The following is a 22,945-nucleotide window of genomic DNA, read 5'->3' as shown; positions in this document are numbered from 1 at the left end:
TCTCCTCCCTCCCTCCCTCCTCCTCTCTCTCTCTCTCTCTCTCTCTCTCTCTCTCTCTCTCACTCTCTCTCATCAATCAAGAAATTGAAGTAAAGATGATTAAGCAAGATATCAATTTCCGGTTTGTTGTTTATCCGATAGATTAGCTACTTGTTTGTGCTCTATATAAATTTGTATTATCACTGGTATTATCATTCATTAGCGATATTTTTAGATAGTTTGGAAATACAAATTTACTTTAAGAATGTAGGGTAACTGTCCCAATTACTGTGTCTGTCTCTATTAGTGTGGTTTTGTATTTCGATAAGTCATAAAGAAAAATTAGCACGAATAAATAAGAAAAAATATTTTTTCTTGTTAAGTTAAATTATTAACGTATACAATATCGAAGGTAATATTTTATTTATGAGTGTTAAAATTTATTTTAAATATTTTTTAAACCATATGAGGAATTTATATTATATAAATCCAGTAATACGTAAAAATTTTAAGCAAGATTTTAAGTTTGTCTCTATTAATTGTCTCTATTGTGATCCTATATTAGAGTTGAGAACGTTGTCTTTGAAATAAATATAATTGTACATTGAAATAATATAATTGAAATAATGATTTAATAATATATTAACTTAAACAATTAGCTTAAATTTATCACCTGTTTTAGTAACTATATGTTACAATATTTAATAACTACAATATTTAATAATTAATTCAGTAATAAGCAAGTTGATTAAAAGACACATTAATAGGGAGTTATGTCACGAATTATCTACTTAAAACTATAACGTGTGTTTTATTCTACACTGTAAAAACTGTATTTGTGTAAAAATGCTTCACTCAAGTGCTTGTTAAAATTTTATTTTGAATTTTTAACGTATTCAAATATTAATTTAATATAACATGATTATGTTAGTTAATATTTTGTATTAAATTAATATTAAATATTTCTTAATAACAAAATAATATAATTGATGAATAAGTGAACAAATAATATAAGTTTAACAAATAATATATGTTTAAAACATAAATTCTAAAATAAATGAATAAAATATGAATGTAAATGTTAATTTAACATTTCATAAATATTAATTTATTGACAAAATATACTTCTATAGTTCACAAATTGTGACAGTTACATTGTTCGTATTAATTTTTTAACATATTATATTTGTTACTTTCTAACATATTCATCTTGTGTTAGATTAACACAAAAAATTGAGTAGAGTGGTATTTGAGATACGTGATAAATTTAAAAAATGTGATAAATTTAAAATAAATTTTGCAACTGTATTTTCTACAAAATCTTCATCAAATAATACTATAAATATATTCTTGGTTTTATGCGATATTGTAATGTCCTTATTCAATTTCGATTACTTTCATTTATCTAAAATAAATTATTTATTCTTCCTTTATTTCTTAACAAAATAAGATATAGATAATAAAATCGAATAAAACTCGTGTCTATGTGCACATATATCAACGTGATAAATATATCTATTTCTTGCTCTATTGCATAGTAATCTTGATCTACCTTGTCCTTGCACAGTTCTTCGAGTAGTGCTCAGTATATCAGCGGTAATTGCGAGAACAAACGCGTAGTCGCGTTAAATTATTGTCTCCTTAATCAAGGCGGCAAGCTTCGAGCGCGAGTGTATTTGACTGCTTTACTTTACCGTGCTAATCACGCTAATTACGAACTCGAATATCTTCGCTTGCTCGTCCTCATTAAATTGCCGACACCAAAGCCGCGAGATAAGGAAGGAAGTTGGCGAACCGACAATTCACACGGACAGACAGCTTACCAAATCTCTATCGAAAGATGAAGGTCTTACTTGTGACAGATCGCAAAACCATGTAATAAAAAATATTGAAATTTCTAAGAATATTTTGTAAACATTATATATAGAAAATTTATCATATTGCTTATTTGCTATAACACAATTATTGAACAGTTTTTCAAAAAATAAGTTTAATTTATGTCATTAAAATTTTATAATATATTAATTTTAAAATTAAATTTTATAACTGATTATCAAGGAAAAATATGTTTATATGTACGTTTTTTTCTTTATGTTTTCACTTTTTTTTTTGCAAACAACTCAAAAATATCAATTTTTTCGTTTAGCAAATGAATGATAAACAATACAGAATAAAAATTGGGACAACTCAATTAATTTTTGTAACACGGCGTAAAATTTTTAAATGCATTGACTCAATTCTTCCATTCGATAATCATCATTACAAGCAACAATTTTTCGTACAATTGGCATCTTTTGTTTCGATGGACAATAGAACAGACAACGCGATGACTGAGTCAAATGCATTTACATGATTATGCAGGCAAAAAAAATTATACTCGTCTGTCCGTCTTAACCGTATAAGGTGAACAATTCTTCATTGTATCGATGCACTGGCATATAATGAGACCCAGTCCATGCGATGGGAATGCAATATTATCGCAATATTTAGTCCGAGAGAAACTTTCAATACTGCGCCACAATAAAATCACAGATCACGACTGGCGAAATTAATATTCGTAAATACTCATTCACCTTGAAGAGCAATTTATTCATAACAGAAAATAAATAAAATTAAAAAACTTATAAAGTAATGTCAAAAATTTCAGTTTTTATAAAATTTTAAATTTAATTTTTCCACAGAAACATTATTCAAATACTCATCAATAACTTAGCTTCCACAATAAACAAAAACTTTAAAAGAATTAATAATTTTAAATTCAAATAAAAAACTTTTGTATTAAAAAATAATATTCTATCTATTGACAATCGCTCCTTCCTTCAATTCAAGAATCGATTTATCATTGAAAAAAATATCTCGCACAAACAGATAACAGGTAAAATTCATGATCGTAACAAATAACAAAATCTTAAATATCTTTTAATTACTTAATACCACCGCAAAATCACCAGTAAATGATAATCGGATGAGGTTTAATTGGTAGTCGATAATTTGTATCGATAAAAATGTTGCTTTTCTAAAAAAAGGTGCAATATATTCTTGTTACAATAATTTATAACAAATGCTTTTAAAATAAAATATCTTCCATATAATAATGAATATGCATTTTTCACGAATCGAGTTTCATTATGTTCCAGGAATAAATCTGTATCACTTATCGATTGCAAGGACTTTCTATCTCGACTAGTCGCTTTCATGGCATGATAATCTCCTCGTGTAACATTAATTAAAGCTAGAGACCGGTCGGAACCTCGTATCGAATATACTTATTATACTCTACCCGGTAGGTAAAGCGCATTAATCTGATGCGTATCATTTAGTAATCTCACGCTGCAACCTGAATTACGTTATTCATTTCAAATTGAGTCACTGAAGTTCATTGTAAAACCTTGCATACTCGCATATATATTAGATGCATATTATTTTAATATATTTCTGCCAATAATTTATGAATATGATATAAAATATTTTCCTACCATTATTTAACAATTATATTTGATTCTCTCGTGAAGAAAAGAATTACATGGAAGAAACGAGCGCAGCACAGAATTTACATAAACACATTAAATCTTATAAAATGTAAAATAAAATAAAAGCTGTTTAAATGTCGCGATGAACAAAATAAGGAAAGTATACGATATGCTACTGCGACTTGTGCAGATATTATGCAACGGGCGAGAGGTTCCCTCACCCTCTCCTTCTCTTCTACCTTCACCTTCTTGGCGAAGCAACAAGTTGTCTCGCAGCGCACAACTTGTTCAACGTTCTTTCCGCGAAAAACTCCGATATTTCCGACAACTCCGCTGTTCATTTATCTTATCGTGAGCGATTGCAAGACGGCGTCGCCGTTGCAAAATTCGCTACATGTGTCTTTACTTAAGGTGTGCGAGTACACGCAGATTCACTTTAATGCATACAACGGTGCAGATGTATTTCGCGATACGATACTCTCGCACGCGAACCGCAATTTGCAACTCTATAATTTGTTTCCCGCCTGTTCCTCGACTAATTTGACTAAATTCTACTTTTAGAAACTATTTATTCTTGACGAAAAAAGTTTACATTCAGTCAATAATTTGTAAATAATGCGACAAAGTTTCTATATGCATTCCTTCATAAATAAAATTTTGTAATTGTTGAAACTTAATAAATTTTTCATTAATAATCTTTAAGGCTTTCTAACGATTTAACTCTAATCACTATTCAGTATATCCGAACATTTTCTTCAGTCACGTTGTGAAAAAAATTATTTACAACAAACACAATCTTACATAATTTTAAGATACATAATCTTATTCCTTAGATTTTAACAATTAAAATTTTAAAAAATCATTTAATATTATGCTATGTTGCTATCTTTAAGCAAAGATACATTAATTTAAAGTACACTATTAAACCCATGAATATCAGTTAAATAAATTTCAAAGCAATTTAGAGAAACAAAAAATTTGAAAAAAATAGCTAAATGTTATTGACAAATCTCATTTAATCTTTTGGATTAAAATATCTTATGTTGATGTAAAAGTTTAAAAATATCTGAGCAATCATATAATTTAAAAGATATATAATTTAAAAGATTAATTAAATATCTATTTAATTTTAAGTATATTATAACATCCATTACTTTATTACACAACTTATGCATTGTGAACTATTATGCAAAAGTATACAGCTGTATTATCATTTTACATAACAGTTATTGGAATTATACTTTGTACTATTACCACAATCAAGTTTACATTACTATGATTTTTATAAAACTGTTCTCCCTGATTTTTCAATCTCAAAGATAGCTCAAATTTTACTCGTAATGATCGATAAATATAAAATATCGATGCGTATTTATCACGACTATCATATAATATTTTAATAATGTATTCTAGAGATTAATTAGACTAAATTATAATAAAAACCTATTTGAGATTGTAGTAATTTTTAATTCAGCTATCAAAATTGCCCAATCGCTATGTCGTAAAGTTCAGCGTTCAAATTCATGCTATTTAATGTTTCTATTTAACGCTAATAGATGAAAAATTATTAAACAATCATTTATATTTAATATCATATAATTAAACGCATATATTTGCATGTATTTTTTTTATATACTATACTTAACATTTTATTTCGTTTCAAATTCGGTTTCAAATGGTCAAGTTATTACATTATATAGAAGCATGAAAAAAAATTATTTTTTTTCACACGTCACTGCTTGTCGGTTCGGCCGTTGTCGACCGAATGATAAGATGAACATGCATACACACATGCAGGTACATACATTACATTAAAAAATAAGCGCTAAACATTTTATGTCAACAATCGATCACTGCGATGAAATAATTATAAAGTAAATATACACAGAATATTCTATTATCTCTCAATAATTGTAACGTAATTTTGATGAACGTGTTATGATCGCACGTTAAATCCGTTTACGTGTATGAAAAATTTAATTTATCTTGAACATGATTGAAAATTTATTTCTGTAATTTAATATCATAAAAATAAAATAATATATACGATGTGGACTAATTTAGATGGATTCATTAATAAGTCAAAAATTATTCTGATCTTGACACTTCAATTTAATTTAAATTTTTGCCTCTAATTAATCTTCATAATATTCTTGAAGCATTATAAGATAATCATGGGATTGTTTACGAGAATGATTAATCGTAGATAAAGAGCTTGTAAAAAGAGATCATTACGTAATTGCATAAGGAGTTATTTGTGATGTAATCGAAAAAAGAGAAATACAAACAATAATAACAAACAACAGATATTTTTATTCCTATTTTCTCTTTATTTGACATATTTATATGTATAAAATATGAATATATAAAATCTCATTATTTTGTGTAAGAATTTTTACGTATTTTGCTTTCCCATAAAAAAGCAAAAAATTTGGATATTTACCTAAATTTCAAAATAACTATATGCACAAAAATTAGAACGTGCACGTAATAAAATTCTCTTATAAGATTCTCTTTTTGTTTTAGCAATTTCTGCCTCTATTCCGCCCAGCGGCTCGTTTTACAGAATTACGCGGCGCGCACTAGCAGACGGGAGCAAACAAACAGATAAACGAATCGTCGACTCGTTGACCTAGTTACCGCTTCTCTCGATAGATACTCATAGTTAGCCATAGTGGGAGTGACAATGAAGTCTTGCGTGACACCATTCACCGTGCGATGAAAATATCATTAGATAAATATTCATAATGCACAAATGTTAGTTAGCCGATCGTATTTATATAGCGTATATTATTCGTATATTAAATAAATATTGTTAAACATCATTTATGTTGAGAATGATTTAAATCAAATTTAAAATTGTAAGGAATTCATGATTTTATGATATATTGCAAATATACATATTAATGTGCATACTTGTACATTATGAGAGGAAAGAGAGAGGGAGATATTTTTCAGAATAGATATGTATGGCTCTCTTACTCCAAAAGTGAATTAAAAAAATCAAGTTTCCCCTGAAAAAGAGAAAATATTTTTCAACTTGAGAAAAAATTATTAACTAATCAAATATTTTTGTCATTTCTGTTTGTCATAACCCTTAAAAAAAACCACACTTTTTGAGTTGTAACAATTTTGACAATTTTTTTATAATTTACCCTTTTTGAATGGTGATGATATGGCGATTTTTTTTACGTTAAGTTAGTTCATTTTTAATAATTGACAGAGTAAATGTTTACCTAATTCATTCATCATAAATCCAAAATTATGTTTTTTAATTGTCATTTTTTTTTAAGTATAAGAACAATACGTAAAATGTTATATCTGTATATTGAACATCATTATAATATTTAAATAGATACACAGTCTAAATCTTTACTAATATGTCTTTCATATATTCATTTTTAATATTTATTAAAATACATTTATTAAAATCATTCAATTTTAGTTTAATATAATAACTTTAGTTTAATATAATAACTTATTTTGTTCTCAATGACTGACATTATGAACAAAGCATTAGCCTTATACAGTGTAAAACGATAGCAGATTGCATAAAACTATCGCGCATTATTTACCGAATTTATGTTCAGGAAGAGGAATTGTGTATTATAAAACTCTCCGCGTGTAACGATACGGGTATTTCGTTTCGCGAAGCGTAACGCTGCAATTAAATAACGCCGCATTATTGAGTTTATGTAACCGGGCCGGAACAGACCAATTAAATCTATTTGTAATATGCAAGTGATACCGCGCGCTGGTTATCGTGCCGGACCCATCGCGTAAAAGAGTCATATCAAACCTAATGATTTGCTCGAAATAAAGCGAGGAAATATCACATAGCGGTATTCAGTGTTGATAAAACGACGATCAAGGTGAAACGGGTTCTTATATCTGATAAAATGTAAGTGTATATCAGAGAAATTTCGCCCGTTTTCCTAAATGAACGATAAATTACTACGATACGCGGTTGTAATTAAGAAAACATTTTATGATTTCAAATTATTATTTATGATTTCAAATTTTCGCTGAAAAGAAATTGATTTCAATTTTTTATCGAAGACCGCGGTGACTACTTTGTATACGGAAGAAGAATATTTATCATTTAAAAAAATAACAAAGATGCAACGAGATTTGTAGTATTAAATCGTAAGTAGATAATCAACAACAACGTGTATGCGATCGTAAACCTACCGTAATAAACTCACTGTAATAAACCGACGGCAGCTACAGCGTGTATTAAAAGTCGGTGAAGTGTTATGAATCTCCCGTGTGAGCATTCGATGCACGTAATAAAAAGAAGTACCGCGAGAACGTCAAGTATTTAATATAACACTGCGCAACAACACCTCGGCCGACCTCAAAACGCTCGCGGCCAGCAATAAAATGGCTTTTCTTGACTTTCTCATGGCATGAGTCTGACCTATGAAAACATCGGGCGAACATAAATTCTGAGATCTCAATCGCGAACAATAAATATGTACATACGCATAATTGATATTATCAAAAAATGCATTTAAAAAATTACTTTCTAAAATATATTTTTCGAATTTTATCTATGATTAAAGCCGTAGTTTGTGTTTTAAAATAAAGTGATTCGATAATCTCACAATCTAGTTTCCACCAATGTAGATAAACGTAATCTGGTTCAACTTTATCTTTCTCATTAGCAATGTATTTTAAGTATGATTTTTTTAACGTGTAACTTTATGCATTTTGTTATCTAATAGAATTCGCAAATTTCTCGCGAGGAAAAATCTTTGTATAAATTTCCGCAGTTCACAAGAAGACAAAACGCGCGTATACCATCTTCTCGAAAGCAGCGAATCTATTAATAAGAATCAATCGCGTCCGTGTCTCCTTGAGACTTGCGCATGTATGCATGCTTCCTACGTACGCTCAGCATACGAAAGATAAGCCGCGATTGTCGTCGCTTCACACGTGTTCCTACGCACGCAAGCACGCACGCACTCGCACGCATTCAGTATTTATATGCGATGGTACTTTTGATGCGTGACATCATCTCACACGACGAATCGTAGTGGCACGATCGAGCAGCAACTCTACGCTTGCAATTACTACACAACATCTCAAGGTCCGTCATAAAAAAACCGTCCACAGAAAAATCCATAATTCTCGCGTATGACCAAACGAATTCCATAACGTGACTATTACGTATGTATAACAGAAATTTCTCCTCTCTACACACACACACACACACACACACACACACACACACACACACACACACACACACACACACACACACATAGAGTGAGTGCAAAAATATTCATATAGAGAAAATATTTAAAAAAAAACTATTTATATAAAAAAGTAAATATTCTCCAGCGAAAAATGCGAATTGATGAATCAATATCGATACGATGATTTCAACACCAACTTGATGTCAATTCGATGATTTAATTGATGATCATTTCTTGCTGTAATTAACAATTTATTTATAATAGACTGTATGTTTCTTAAAATTATATACGCCAGATGTGTATTAATTATAGAAAATATATCATCTGAAAAATAAGCGAAAATAAAAAATTGTATTTGTTCGGACGCTCAAAAAGTATTCGAGAAATTTAGCTTCTAAAATTAAGAATATATGCGAAGCTCGTTTGTTAATGTTAAAACATAATGTTTTCATTGTATAAAATTGCTAATTAATGTTTATTTTCTATAAATAAGATTTTTTTTATAAAAACTTTTCTTGTACGAATACTTTTTGCTCTCACTGTGTATATATATATATATATATATTGGATTAGGAAAAAAGTCTTTTTACAAATTATCTCTTTTTATCGAGAAATCACAGAAATTCTACACCGATGGAATAATAATAGCTCTACTCGAAAAATGGCAAAAGGTCGTCGATAAAAACGACACATATTTGGTTTAATAAATTTGTAAATACAGAAAGTATATTTTAATTATGCTATATGTAAAAGGACTTTTTCCCTAACAATGTATAACAAGTCTAGGTAGAGAATACAGTCTAAAGTAGTTAATAAATAAACAATTTGAATAATTTAGTCTTCATAAATAATTACAAAAGCGTAATACAAGACAGCAGAAGAGACTCGAGATTAATTCGAAGAAATAATTCTATTTGTTTCCTCTTTTGTAAAACACAACACGCTGAAAGCCTCGAATCATGTTTTGCAGCTTCCTTCCGTGAAGAGAGGGGAAACAATGCAATAAGTCATCGAAAGAGCCACGCGTTCGTTCCGGCCACGAGATCTTTGATCCATTATTATTGCAAAAACGACTAATGAGCGCCACGCAATCATGGAGGGAAGTAAAATGAGATTTGATAAGTATAACCCGTTATAACCGGTTTTACGATAATATTTCACAGTTCTGCGGAGAACGGAGTCGATAAACAATACGAATCAGCGCAATGAGCGGGACGCGCGATAATGCACCACAATGCGTAAAAATGGCCGGCGCGTAAGCGCGTTCATGCAACGATTTCGTTGTCGAGCGTCCACCGAAGTCGAGAAGATAAACCAGACATATCCAGCTTCATAGTTTTCAAACTAAATAGATAATATATCCTTCTGATATAAATAACGTAACCGATATATAAAAGCAGTTTGTAAGACACGCAATAATGTAACTGTAAAATTCTTTCGCTCTATATCGCAAATTCGTTCATCTCTTTCTTCAATATAAAATACCATGACGAAATTATACATTGAACTGAATTTATGCACATCTATATCTCTTTCAAGAAAAAAATATGTTTTCTAAAATAAAAACTGTAATAAAGTATGTAGAAAATGTCTGAGAAAATTAAATTTTTATTTTTAAATTCTCTTGATATCTTTCGTTTTATGTACTCTCTAAAAGACTTCAATGCTATTGTACATTTTATAACTGTATAATATAAGCGAATATTTACGATTTTTCAGTAATAATATATTAATTTACTTTTAAAATTTTAGTATAAAGATAAAGAGATTTTAAAGAAAAAAAAACGCAAACAAATTTTGCAAAAACAAAAATTTTAGAAAAGAGAAAAAACTTTCAACTTGACAAAGAATTATTGACTAATCAAATATTATCAGTAAAAAGAATATGGATATTCTTAATATAATAAATTCTAAACATTAAATGATACTTTTGTCATTTTCGTTTAACAACTTTTCAAAAATCCTTTTTGAATTGTAATGATTTTAATAATTTTTCATGAAATTATATTAAATTAGTTCACTCTTAATGATTGATAATTTAATGATTAACTTAACTTATTTATAATAATAAATCGGAAATCACGTTTTTTGGGTTACGTCACTTTTGAAATAAGGGAGCAATATATAATTCTAGTTAAATTATTACTTGATGTTATCAACATTTTCCCACAATGCTTAATGATGAAATAAAATAATAAAATATTTCAACTGTATCATAGTTTTCAAATGTTCAAATTTCATATTAACGGATTTTATGCAAGTAATAAATTTTCACTTAAAAAAAACCATTCAACACATCATATCTAATTAAATAATCTCAGAAATAGTTCTGCAAAGAATTCTCACAAATGATAGATAATTTTCAAATATTTTCATTTACTGATATGATATAAAATCAATCCATTAAAATAAGAAGAGCAAAATAATTCTGCACGATGCTCAAAAGCGTAAACACAAAGTACATCGAAGAACGCGTAGCGTAAACAGACTTCGAAGATTGCAAAGATTAAATGGAGGAAACTTCTCGCTGGTAAGTGTACACGTGCAAGTATGCACGGTATCACGTGCAACCGCTATTATTGCTCGATAAACAATCGCGCGTATTTTCGAGAGAATAATCGCGCGCGCGTAGTATCGTACTAACAATATGTGAGCGACACACGATGAACAAAGAGGAATTATATTAGAGGCGCAATAGCACGCGCCTTTGATTCACATTTGGACACGGGCCTAAGTATTTCCGCCGGCATTTTATTACGTTTCCGTCGTGCTAAATTCTCTTCGAATCGTGTTACATAAAAAAAAAATTATTAGTATATAATAATTATTAAATACATAAAGTTATTAAGTACAATATCCCTATTACATATATGCAGTAATAACTTATTATATTGTAAAAAATTTTTTTAATACGGTGTAATTAAAAGATTTGATAACAGTTAATTGAATAAAGTAAATTTGTACTAGAGTACTTCAGTAAAATTTGGTTCATTGAACTAATTATCCAATTCACTAAACTAAATTATTCAGTAATTATTAGTAAATATTTAGTTGATACTATTTCAAAGTATATAATAACAGTTCACAAATACTAGCAACTATTACCAAAGCCTTTTTTTAGTGTACACAGCTGCATCATCTGCAGCATCTCGTTAATCATAAGAAAGTATCATCATTTCTCAAGTCAATATTGATTAAATTAGCGCATCTGTGTGATCACTTTATGCATTATTCTTGGCCGCTCGATTTCAGTAATATCGTTTAATGAAAGTCAATTCCTTTCCACGAAGAGAGATAATAGAAAAAAATATTCGATTTAATCGTTTTCCATAAATGCGCATCCTCGAGAACAGCGACAGCTTCATTAGACAGACATCGCGCCACTGTCACTATTTATAAAACTTCGCGAGTATAAATAGATCTGCCAACAATGAAAAAAAGCAATCCTTTGGTCGGCAGTTGTTTGATTATCTATTTGATTAAAAGCGATCCAATATTCATAAATCATAATCACATATTAATCCGCATCAATCTGCTGCTTAATCAGGTATGAACGTCCGATGAACAATAATTCTCGTATAACTGCTGATAGTAGTATCCCTCACTAAAAATGGAAAAAGTGATTTCAGTCCAATTGGCTGAAATTGTGACATTTTATAAATTACAAGATGACGAAACGTACCGTTGAAACTTATTGTCGAAAATTATAATTGTGAATAATAAATATTATTTTATTACATCTAATTATAGCTCATTGAATTTGTTGGGTTTACTATTTATTAATCTATTACAAGATAATGTTACAAGATATTCAAAAGTCTCCTTAAGCAGAATCATCAAAAATAGACAGATTTTATTGTAACACTCTTTGATTGAGTCGTTTTCTTACTATGCCTAGGAGATATGAAGACTTGTATGCATAATCTATAAAATATGATAGTTTCGAAGCCATTTTTTTCCATACAATCAATGCGGAGATTCATTATTAATCGTGCACTTGTATCTTTGCTCGTATTTAAAAAACAAAAGGTCAACACCTGCGACACGGGACATGAGCTCGTACGATAATGCTAAGTAGGTGCACACTTCTATATCGGTGTTTACGGTCGCGATGCACCGCGTATCAGTCATCATCATCTTCAATAATTAATTAACTTCGTACCGATTTATTCTGTCACGTCAAAGCAAAAGAATTTGTGATTAATTAATGGGTTTTGTTAGAACTGTGTTTCAACTCGAATTAACTTTTAGGAAATCTCTTTCAATCAATAGCTCAGAAAATTCAAAAAAATATGTTGAAAAATGAAAAATTCATACATATTATAGTGAATGCAAAAAGTATTCATACAGAGAGAAGATTTTTATTTAAAAAAACTTATTTGTGTAGAAAATAGATATTACAAACATAATTAGTAATTTATTAATAAAAAATTCTGTCTCAATATAAACAAAGAGCTTTGCAAAAATAATTGTGTTCATCTTATTATTACATAAAGATGATTTTGCTGAATGATTAAAAATTTAGCTAGATACAAATCTAAAAATAATTTTGTTAGATCATTATATAAAATAGTTACGTAGAACATTCAAACTAGCATGTCCAAATTTTTTGTAGCATTACTCGTCATTTTTACATAATCATTTTAACGATCCAATAAAATTATTCTCAGATCCATATCTAGCTAAATTTCTTGATTGTATGAATATTTTTTATGCATTCAATTTTTCATTTTCATTTATTATAATATAATATAATATATTGTAATTATTACACACTTTTAAGTAAAAAAATTTAAGTAAAAAAATTTTGAGGAATGATACAATCTATTTTATTCTTTACTAATAAATTGCTAATTAATGTTTACTTTCTAAAAATAAGACTTTTTTTTAATCTCTCTTCCCTGTAAGAATACTTTATGAAATATGCTCACTGTATATCGTTCAGTGTCTTGCTGTTATAACATTTAAATATAAAAATTATTATTTCGAGTAGTACAATACAATACTCTGCGTTTCTAGTTGGCGCTCAATGATCAGACTGCATCGCGTGTGCATGCATAACGCATATACATAACGAATGATGTATGTATAATCATCTCTAAAAGGCGCCCAGTATCTGGTGTGAGGCACGAATCACCAGACGCGCGAATGTGCGACGAACAAACAACAACGTAGTAAATCGACACGTGGCTCGGACCGGTCGAGGTCATTTACGCAGTGACAAGTATAGGTCATTCCATGCCTTTGGATTATATAGGCCCATTTCAAGGCTTCTACCAAAAATAGGACAGTTTCGAAAGACTCTAACCATCACTGCGAAATACGGCGCGCTTCCAGCCCTACGTTATTTTACTGAAGATTATGTAATATTAGTTAGCGACATGATAGTTGTTTTATTTCGAAAGTGATGTAATTAAAAAAAATTTGATCTCCCTAAAAAAGGGAAAACTATTTTTCAACTTGACAGAAAAATATTTATTAATTAGAATAATATCGATAAAAAGAATATATTCTTAATACAAATGTTATTTTTGTAATTTTGGTATTTTTCACAACATTAATCGTCAAACATGATCGACGTCGATAGTACAGACTTTTTTAATTGTAAATTATTAAAAAAAAATGTCAATAACAGTGACATTCTTAATTTCTTATCATTCTCATTCAAATGCATGTCTGTCCTTATTTAATATATTACAGCGCCATCTCATGCAAGATTGAATATCTATTGCTAGACAATTACTCTTCTGTTTATCATTCTGAATCTTCGCTAAGATACATGAATTAAGTTATATATAATTCAAGCTATATATTTTTTATACTTTCTATCTTTTAATATTATTCGTTCAAATAATTTGGGATTCGTTGGATACTAATGCTAAATTATAAAGCTTTTATATCAAGCAAATTTTAATCTCGAATAACAGCTACGAGCCAAGTAAGTAAAATTTTTAATTTTAATCAATTTTATTGTAAAATCGACTCACACAGACTTTCTATTTGTACATTAATTCTGTAAAAAATTTGCAATCCATAAAACCAGATCGAAAATTTTAAGTGCACTGTAATTCGCGTCTCCCTTAAAAAATTCTTTTTGAATTGTGACGATTCTGACATTTAAATGTCATTTTTTTATTTATAATGTTTCGATGATTTTTTTTATGTTATATTAGTTCTACTTTGATAATTGATAGAGTACCTAATGTTTACCTGATTTGTTCATGATAATAACTCGAAAATCACGTTGAGTTGTGTCACTTTACTCAAAAGTAAGAGAGAGATATCTGTAATCGAATTACTAGATCTGCTATTGAAATGCAGCAGAATGTAAGAAAAGTTATTCTTTCAGTGAAAGCTTGAAATAGCACGGAGTGAATCAGAATTTAGAGATTCAGAAATTGCGTTAGTGCATATAGAACGTGAATATCTCTTCGCGCGCGCGTTTCTTCTTCTGCAAAATGTCTAGTAGGCGGATCGTTATCATCACGTGTATGATCGCACGAAAGTAGTCGCAGAAACGGACGGATAGTATGCAAATCGGAATTCGCATCTCAAATTCGCAGCATCTTTTGATTAAGATATCAGAATGCATAATGAATGTCCCAGATCATTATCTCTTCTTCTGTTTAATAGAGAGGAGTTATTAAAATTAATAAAGAAGAAATAACGAGAAACGCCGCAATTCCTGAATTAAATATGATTAAAGATTAGTTTCAATAATTAAACTTTAGGGTCTTTCAAAGAAATTTTCTTTACTTCCTACACTTTGTTAATATTATCATTGCATAAATATTTATAATAATACCGATATAGCCACGATCGCGGATAAATTTATCGACGTGTAATATCAATTTCCGAGACACGCGTGATTACGAATTAAAAAAAAGTTTTATAATAAAGATAACGTATAACATATTGGTCAAACAACGGCAGATCAGGACGTTGTTCATTTTAGTCATCGCGAAATCGTATAGTGAGGAAACTCACATACGATGCTATCTTTTCGAGCGACCTACTTCGATCCCTTTTCTATGGATAGTAACAGTTAGAGAGCCTGGGAATATACAGATAGAATGTAGCAATGATAAATTAACACTTTGCAGACGCGCACATTTCACTATACATTAGTTCCAACCATATATGCTCTTTATTATTTACGTTTTATTGATATTGAATTCGTTGTTATTTCCGTTGATAATTTCCGATAATTTCAATATAATGAACGTAATAAATTATAAATAAGATTTATAACCGGAAAATCCGCTTGATAAATAAATTAAAGATTAATTTATAAATAAAAAATTATCTTTTTAGCGTAATTAATATTAGCACATTCTAATCTAATATTATAATTACCACAATTTATTTATGTAAAAAAAATCAACTAACGCTTATCTTCTTCCTAATCATTAATCGTTGACTTCAAAAGTAAAAAAAAAGGGGAAAGATATTCGTAGAGTTAATATTCAGACTGCAATATTGCCGCGCACAAGGAAAGGCATCTCTTACCTGACGTTCACGCGAGTCTCGAAGTCACCGCGAAATGGCGTGTATACACGCGTGCATACGACTGCATATAGTTTCTCATATATGGCTACGATGCGTGATAACGGAGCGTTTGACCCCAGTGTATCGCGAATTGGACTATAATCCGCTGCTGCGATGACGTAGCCACGTCACAATATTTTAAAGCGATCGCTCGCGTTATTTAATGCCATTGTGATATAACGATACGTGTGTGTAGTTACACGTGAACGCCAGCCTTGTGTCCATCGTGAATGTGTGTGATGACAGAAGGAAAGAATACGAACGGATACCGAATAATGGATGGAGGAAACAAATCGAGTTTCGATGATAGTTGTCGTTGTAACTTCACAAGAATACCGTTTCCGATTTTCCGTTTTGCAAATTATAACTACGCAAGTGTCAGAGAGATAGTACAAATAATGAAAGAAAAAAATTTTTGGTTACTCGTAACTATGATAACATTAGAGTATCATATAGTTATAATCACTCATAAATATATATATATATTTTTTTTGTACCAATTTTATATATATATCTAATAAATTTTATATAGTTAATTGTACTAATTGCAGTCATTTTTATGGTAATAATAACTATAATATAACTTATGGTATATATAACTTATGGTAACATATAATATAATTATATCACAAATATCAAAACTTTAGTTTTTTTCCGAAAATTATGTTTTTTTCCTTTTAAATCTTAACCATCATATTTTTTATGAGATGAACAATAATTTTTATAAGACAAAGAATAATTTCTTTGACGAAACATATTTAACATTTGAAGATTGTAACATCCAACATCCTTTTTTAATTTGTATTTTCTCTTAAAATAATTACAAAATAATTGAAAACAATAAGATCAATGATATAATTATCTATCCATTACGAATAATATTACTTTTACTTTTTCTGAATTCGCAGATGTGTAATAGGTATCTTTACGCACATGGAAATTTTTACTTGCAAGTTCGCGAGAGAAAATGACAACTACATTAATAAGAATAAATCATAAAAATATAAAAAATAATATAACTGATAACAGACACATAACAATGGAAATATTAACTGGAAAAAGAGTATATAAATAAAACCATTGCTCAAGAGAAAACCATTTAAAGTTTTCATTTTTTTAAATTACAACTTCATTAACTGATAATAAAGTTGCGGTTGTTCCTAAGTATTCTGTAAGATAAAAACTTTAGATGCAGTTTCCTTAAAAGCAGTGATTTTACCTGAGGCAACAGTTAACTCTAAATATTCTATGAATAAAGTATAAAGCTTTGAATTAATTTTCTTTAAAAAAGAATCTTTCCTCTTAATAGTAATAGTTATAAAAAAAAGTGCAGCCTATAAACGGCCAAATACGCATTCCAAATAAACATGATTAGCCTCTGACACAGCTGATACAGATGATTCTAATTATGGCAGAATTACTTGAATAATTTTGCAATTCTTTTTATTTTTTCACCAGAAAGATTGACTTGCTTATCTTCACAACGAACGTTTTCACTCACACGGTCCTCATTTGCCTTTTTCTTATCAGGCGCAGTCGTCAATAAATCGTCGAATCCCCTCGCGTGATAAGAGCGCAATGAACGGGCCATGCGAGTGTACTTTTTCTCGCTCTCTTCCTCGTTTTTTTTTCTCTTTCTCTGTCTCTATTATTGCTTCTCTCCGCCACCAATTCGTCTTTAGCCGTCATTTTATATTTGTGCCGATGATAACAAAGTTACAAAGATTTGGGACTTTCGATAAATATTTTGACACGCTTATTCCAATTATTTATTCGCATAATACAACGTAATGTCTCTTCTAATATCTCTAATAATCTCTTCTAAGAAACAATTTAACGGAAAAAAAATTTTTAGCCTACATTTCTTCTATTTTAATGAGAGAAAATATTCTTCAATTCAAACCATTAAATTGAAAATAGAATAAATCCGAAGACTCTTTCTACCAATTACGTAAGAATTTTCAGTCACGAAAAATTATGAAATAAAAGTAAACATCTATTTAAAAACCGTTTACGTAATACAAACTTCAAGTTTACATTCATGGCACTCAAGATGAAGCGAAAAATATATTTGAGTTGAGCAAGTTAAGAAGTTCGTACCAAAATTTCTTTTCGCAATCCTGTGTAATTTAATCAAGCCGTATAATGAAAGCTCCAGTTTGCGAATGATAAATAGTACCAATAAGTCCAGATAAATTACTATCATAAATTTAGATTAAGAATGGAGTTAAGAAGAAAAACTTCAAATATATATATATATATATATATATATATTTGAGGTTTTATATATATATATATAGATGTTGATTCCAAGACGTCATACAGAAATCTGACAGGCTGGTTACATGGTGCATGAATTTATATACGTACGTGCGTGGCAGAGAGGGTCTCTGGCGCGCCGTTCCTTATCATTCGTACAAAACAAGTAAAACAATGATAACGAATTGTGCATGCGCGCCGGTCGTCAGAGGAAGGTCAGCGATGCTGAAGAAGAGGCAGCGTGCCGCTTTTAACTATGATTTTTAAAAAACAAAGAGAAAATGCTGACTGATAAGCCGGAGATAAGCAATATTAATGAATATTAAAAAGTTCATCTGAAACGAATCGCGCATTCGCGTCATAACGAAGTAGACGACGTTTTTACAGTGATAAAAGATAGTTTTACAATGATTGTGTCAATAATCAATGGCTGAACTGCTTATAACCGGCTGATACGCGCGCAAAAATCTAGAAATGTTTAAAATACACACATTATATATTTACTGTAATTTGTTATTATCTAGTTATAATCTAATAATTTAATCAGTCTGCAACCCGAGTCCTTTTTGGTACAAGCAAAATTTCACCTCAAATTTGTCCGAAATAAAAGAGGTTTCCCCTCCTAAAATATCTTGTAATATCTCGCAAATATCTTATAATATTTATTTGATAAATGTAATAGAGATGTTAAAAGTAACCATGAATTGTTTCACATTTTGTGAAAACCTAGAACAGTAAAAAAAATTGGATTGAACGAAAAAGATTTAAGACGGAGAAAATAAAAATATAATCGCAAATGGAGAATTAATAGAGAATTACAGAAATACAGAAATCTACAAATGATATAAAAATTCTTTTCAATCATATATATGCTGTCAAAAAGTCACACGAATCTTTACGCGAATGGATCTCGATTCATGATAATAGCTCGTGTTCATCAGTAATTGCCTTTTAATAGAGCCATTTCCTTGGCCATGAGAAAGGCCAACACGTGGCATTGCATTGTGTTTCACCGAAATTATTTAGAGAATCATCAGTTAGACATCGCCTGCAAACGATTCCCCAATGGTTTCTGGCATCGACGGAAATCACAATGATCCCACACACTACCACGCCGCCACGTGCCGCGAACGTGATCTCGTTCCTTTCGCGATTGCATCACCAATCGCACAGAGACTACCGTAGTTTCTGCGCCTGCGAAGGCGTTATAAATATCACGGAATGATTATTAGCGACGCTAAATCAACGTAATATTTCCTTTCGCGGCCACGTTTGTCCATGTAAGAACGACGCTGTAAACACGAAGAAAGAGAGAAAAAAATCGATTCGAGTGAGATTGAAATACATACCACGTTGCTAATGCGGGGATTACAGGCTTCAAGACTAAAGCCAGTCTAGATAAAATCCATAATACCAAGATATAAACTTATGAATAATATTATTTTTCCTTTACATTATTTTATATTCTATAGAGTAGAGATATTAACAGAACTAATTACATAATAATGTTAAATCTATCAAAACTTCTATGATGCGTTTTTAAATCTTTTCCAAAATATTTTGTCAATCTGACTTGAAATTAGGAGCAACATTTTAATTATTAAAGGATGCCGTATAACTGCATTTTTAATCTTTCGAAAAATTCTATGACACGTTTTAATTTTTTCCAAAACATTTTTCTCGATAATTATTATCGGATAACTGTATAACTGACTACAATTCTCCATACTTTTAAATCTATCAAAAAATTCTATGATGTTTTTAATCTTTACCAAAACATTTTGTCGATCTCTCTTGAAATTAGGAGCAACATTTTAATTATAATTCTACAGACGTTACTATTTCTAATTATAGCGCATCACTGACGTAATAATCTCTTTAACCTAACCAACACACCACCAAGATAACAAACACTCTTGATAGGAATAATGTGCGATGGACTAGAATATTAAACGCGAACGCCGACGCGCGCTCCGGAAACGATAAGATGAAAGTAGAATAGCAGCGTTTCATTATACTCCGGGACAATGACCTACGGCAGCACAACAGCAGATTATCAACCTTAATAAGCGATAAGTAATATAAGCGCAGAGATAACAGGTGCCGACTGTAAAAATATCGAGCGACGAGAAGAGCATTGGGGGGGAAAGCAATGGGGAAGGAGAGACGAAGGCTGAGATTTTACGAGGAAACGTGTTTTGATACAAAAATAATAAACGCAGAAACGAATTAATCTTTATAACTATCTTTATAAATTAAATGATACAATTAAACACAGTACAAAACATTTTGTGTTAAAATAGATCCTTATTAACATTTTTCTGTTAAATTTTTAACATATTCGAATATTAATTTAATATAATATGATTATGTTATTTGAATATTTTGTATTCAATTGATATCTCATTTAATATTTCTTATTAAATTACAACACAATTTTATGAATAATTGAACAAATAACGTAAAAATATAGTAGTTCTAAATGTAAAGATGAATGAATAAAAAGTATTACGTATTAATTTAACATAAAATTTTAATTTTATTGAAGAAATAATCTTTCACAATTTATTTTCAAATTACGTGAAAATATTATATGTTTTATGTTAATTTTTAATAATGTTTATATTACATTCTAACATATTTATGTTAAATTAAAATAAAAATTTGTAAAAATTTATAAATAACCGTTTGTTAAATTCAAGACAAAATTTTCTCTAACTGTGCAACGTTAAATTAGCTGCAATGAATGCTTTATCTACTATGCATATGAATTCATCTTTAGATAGAAGAATTTTTTGCGTAATTTTTTGCGTTTATTTTTATATTGCACGCATAATGCACATATTAAGATGTAATAGATGCAAAGACAAATAAGAAAATGTATGCAATAATTTTTCTATTAAAATTTTCCTTGAAAGGTAAAGATTCCGGTAAACTTACGAGTATATATTTAGTTCCAATTAATAAGTATAAACATTTGCCAATTGCGAGAGTATTCGTTACAAGGCCAACTTAGCACGTCAATGTTGTATGAATATGAAATTAACACTGAAATATTTCAACCAAATTTTGTCTATTTTTGAAACACTAGTCAAAAGCATTCTGGTATTATATCTAGAATCATTGCGATGCTAAAAACAGCAATTATATTAACATGCCGTGCTTAAGATACGCTAATAGATATGGAAGTAAATCAAATGTTTCCCTTCGCGCGCTCGGCGTTGAAATTGTTTGGGTTTTTCGCGACCTCACGTTAATCCGTTATCGCCGACTTTCTTTATACCGCTGCTGTTTAACGATCTTGACGAATGAGACAACTTGTCCTTGAATCGTCTCATGAAACCGGCTATTAAAAGTTTCCGTGTCTGTTCTCCCCAACGGCATTTCTTTCACTTACGCTTCCCCCGCTTCGACCCGCCCGCGCAGCGTGCGAGCTATAATAGATTGCGCGTATATACTTCGGCGCCAAAAGGCACGTGGTGCTTCTGGCACTTTGGCGCCGTTCGAGAGACTTCGAAAGGAGAAAGAAAACCGACTGCCTGTCTGTCATCCAATTAATGATATAACGATTAGAATCAAACAGCTCGTTGGATGGATTTTTACGGAATGTCATAACAATCGTATTCCTTTTCAATTGCTACATCAATTTCAAAGTGATTTGCAATTTTTCGTTTATATAAAAATGTAAGATACTAATAGTTTGTTTAAATTATTCAATTAGATACTGATAATTGTTTAGATTTGTGAATGAAAAAAAGAAAAGCTTTTAACTCCAAAATGCAAAAATACAACAATAAAAATATTGGGACAGACAAGACAGCAAATTACAGACGGAGGAAGTAAAAATGATTATAGGCGGAGATTAATTATTGTTCTTCTTGATAATAATTAACTTTCCGTCTGTAATCATATTTTTACTCTTTCCGTCTACTTATAATTTTAATTTTTTCTGTCCAGTTCAATTTTTTATTCTATTCTATTAGACTTTCAAAAAATTCAAAGTTATTTTTCAATACCTCTATTACATTATCAAATAATTTTTATCTTAAAACATTTATTTAATGAAGATTAAAATTTGAGTAAAACTAAAGCCGATTCTACAATGTGTTCTTTGTTTTCTATTTCTTGCTTTTTGCCTCTTGCTTCTTCCCTCTTTACAACCGTTTATCGATAATTGTATTTCTTGCTATGTGTTTCCTATTTCTTCTGAAGTTCGTTAACTTTTATCTCAGGCGACATAAAACAAAAAACCGGATAAGAAGCAAAAAGACAAAATGTAAAAAATAAGAAACAAAAAGCAAGAAACAGAAAACAAAAAGTACATTGTAGAATAATCATAAGAAAGATATTTATATAGAGAATGAAATTTCGATTTAATCAAAAAAGATCCAGATTGCAGATAGAAAGTTAAATAATCTCAGAGATTATTTAACTTTCTGTCTGCAATCTGGATCTTTTTTGATTAAACCGAAATTTCACTCACATCAA

The sequence above is a fragment of the Atta cephalotes genome (genome assembly GCF_000143395.1).
Source record: "Atta cephalotes unplaced genomic scaffold scaffold00004, whole genome shotgun sequence".
NCBI lineage: Eukaryota > Metazoa > Arthropoda > Insecta > Hymenoptera > Formicidae > Atta > Atta cephalotes.
The sequence above is the reverse complement of the archived record's forward strand: the minus strand, read 5'-3'. Positions refer to the sequence as shown.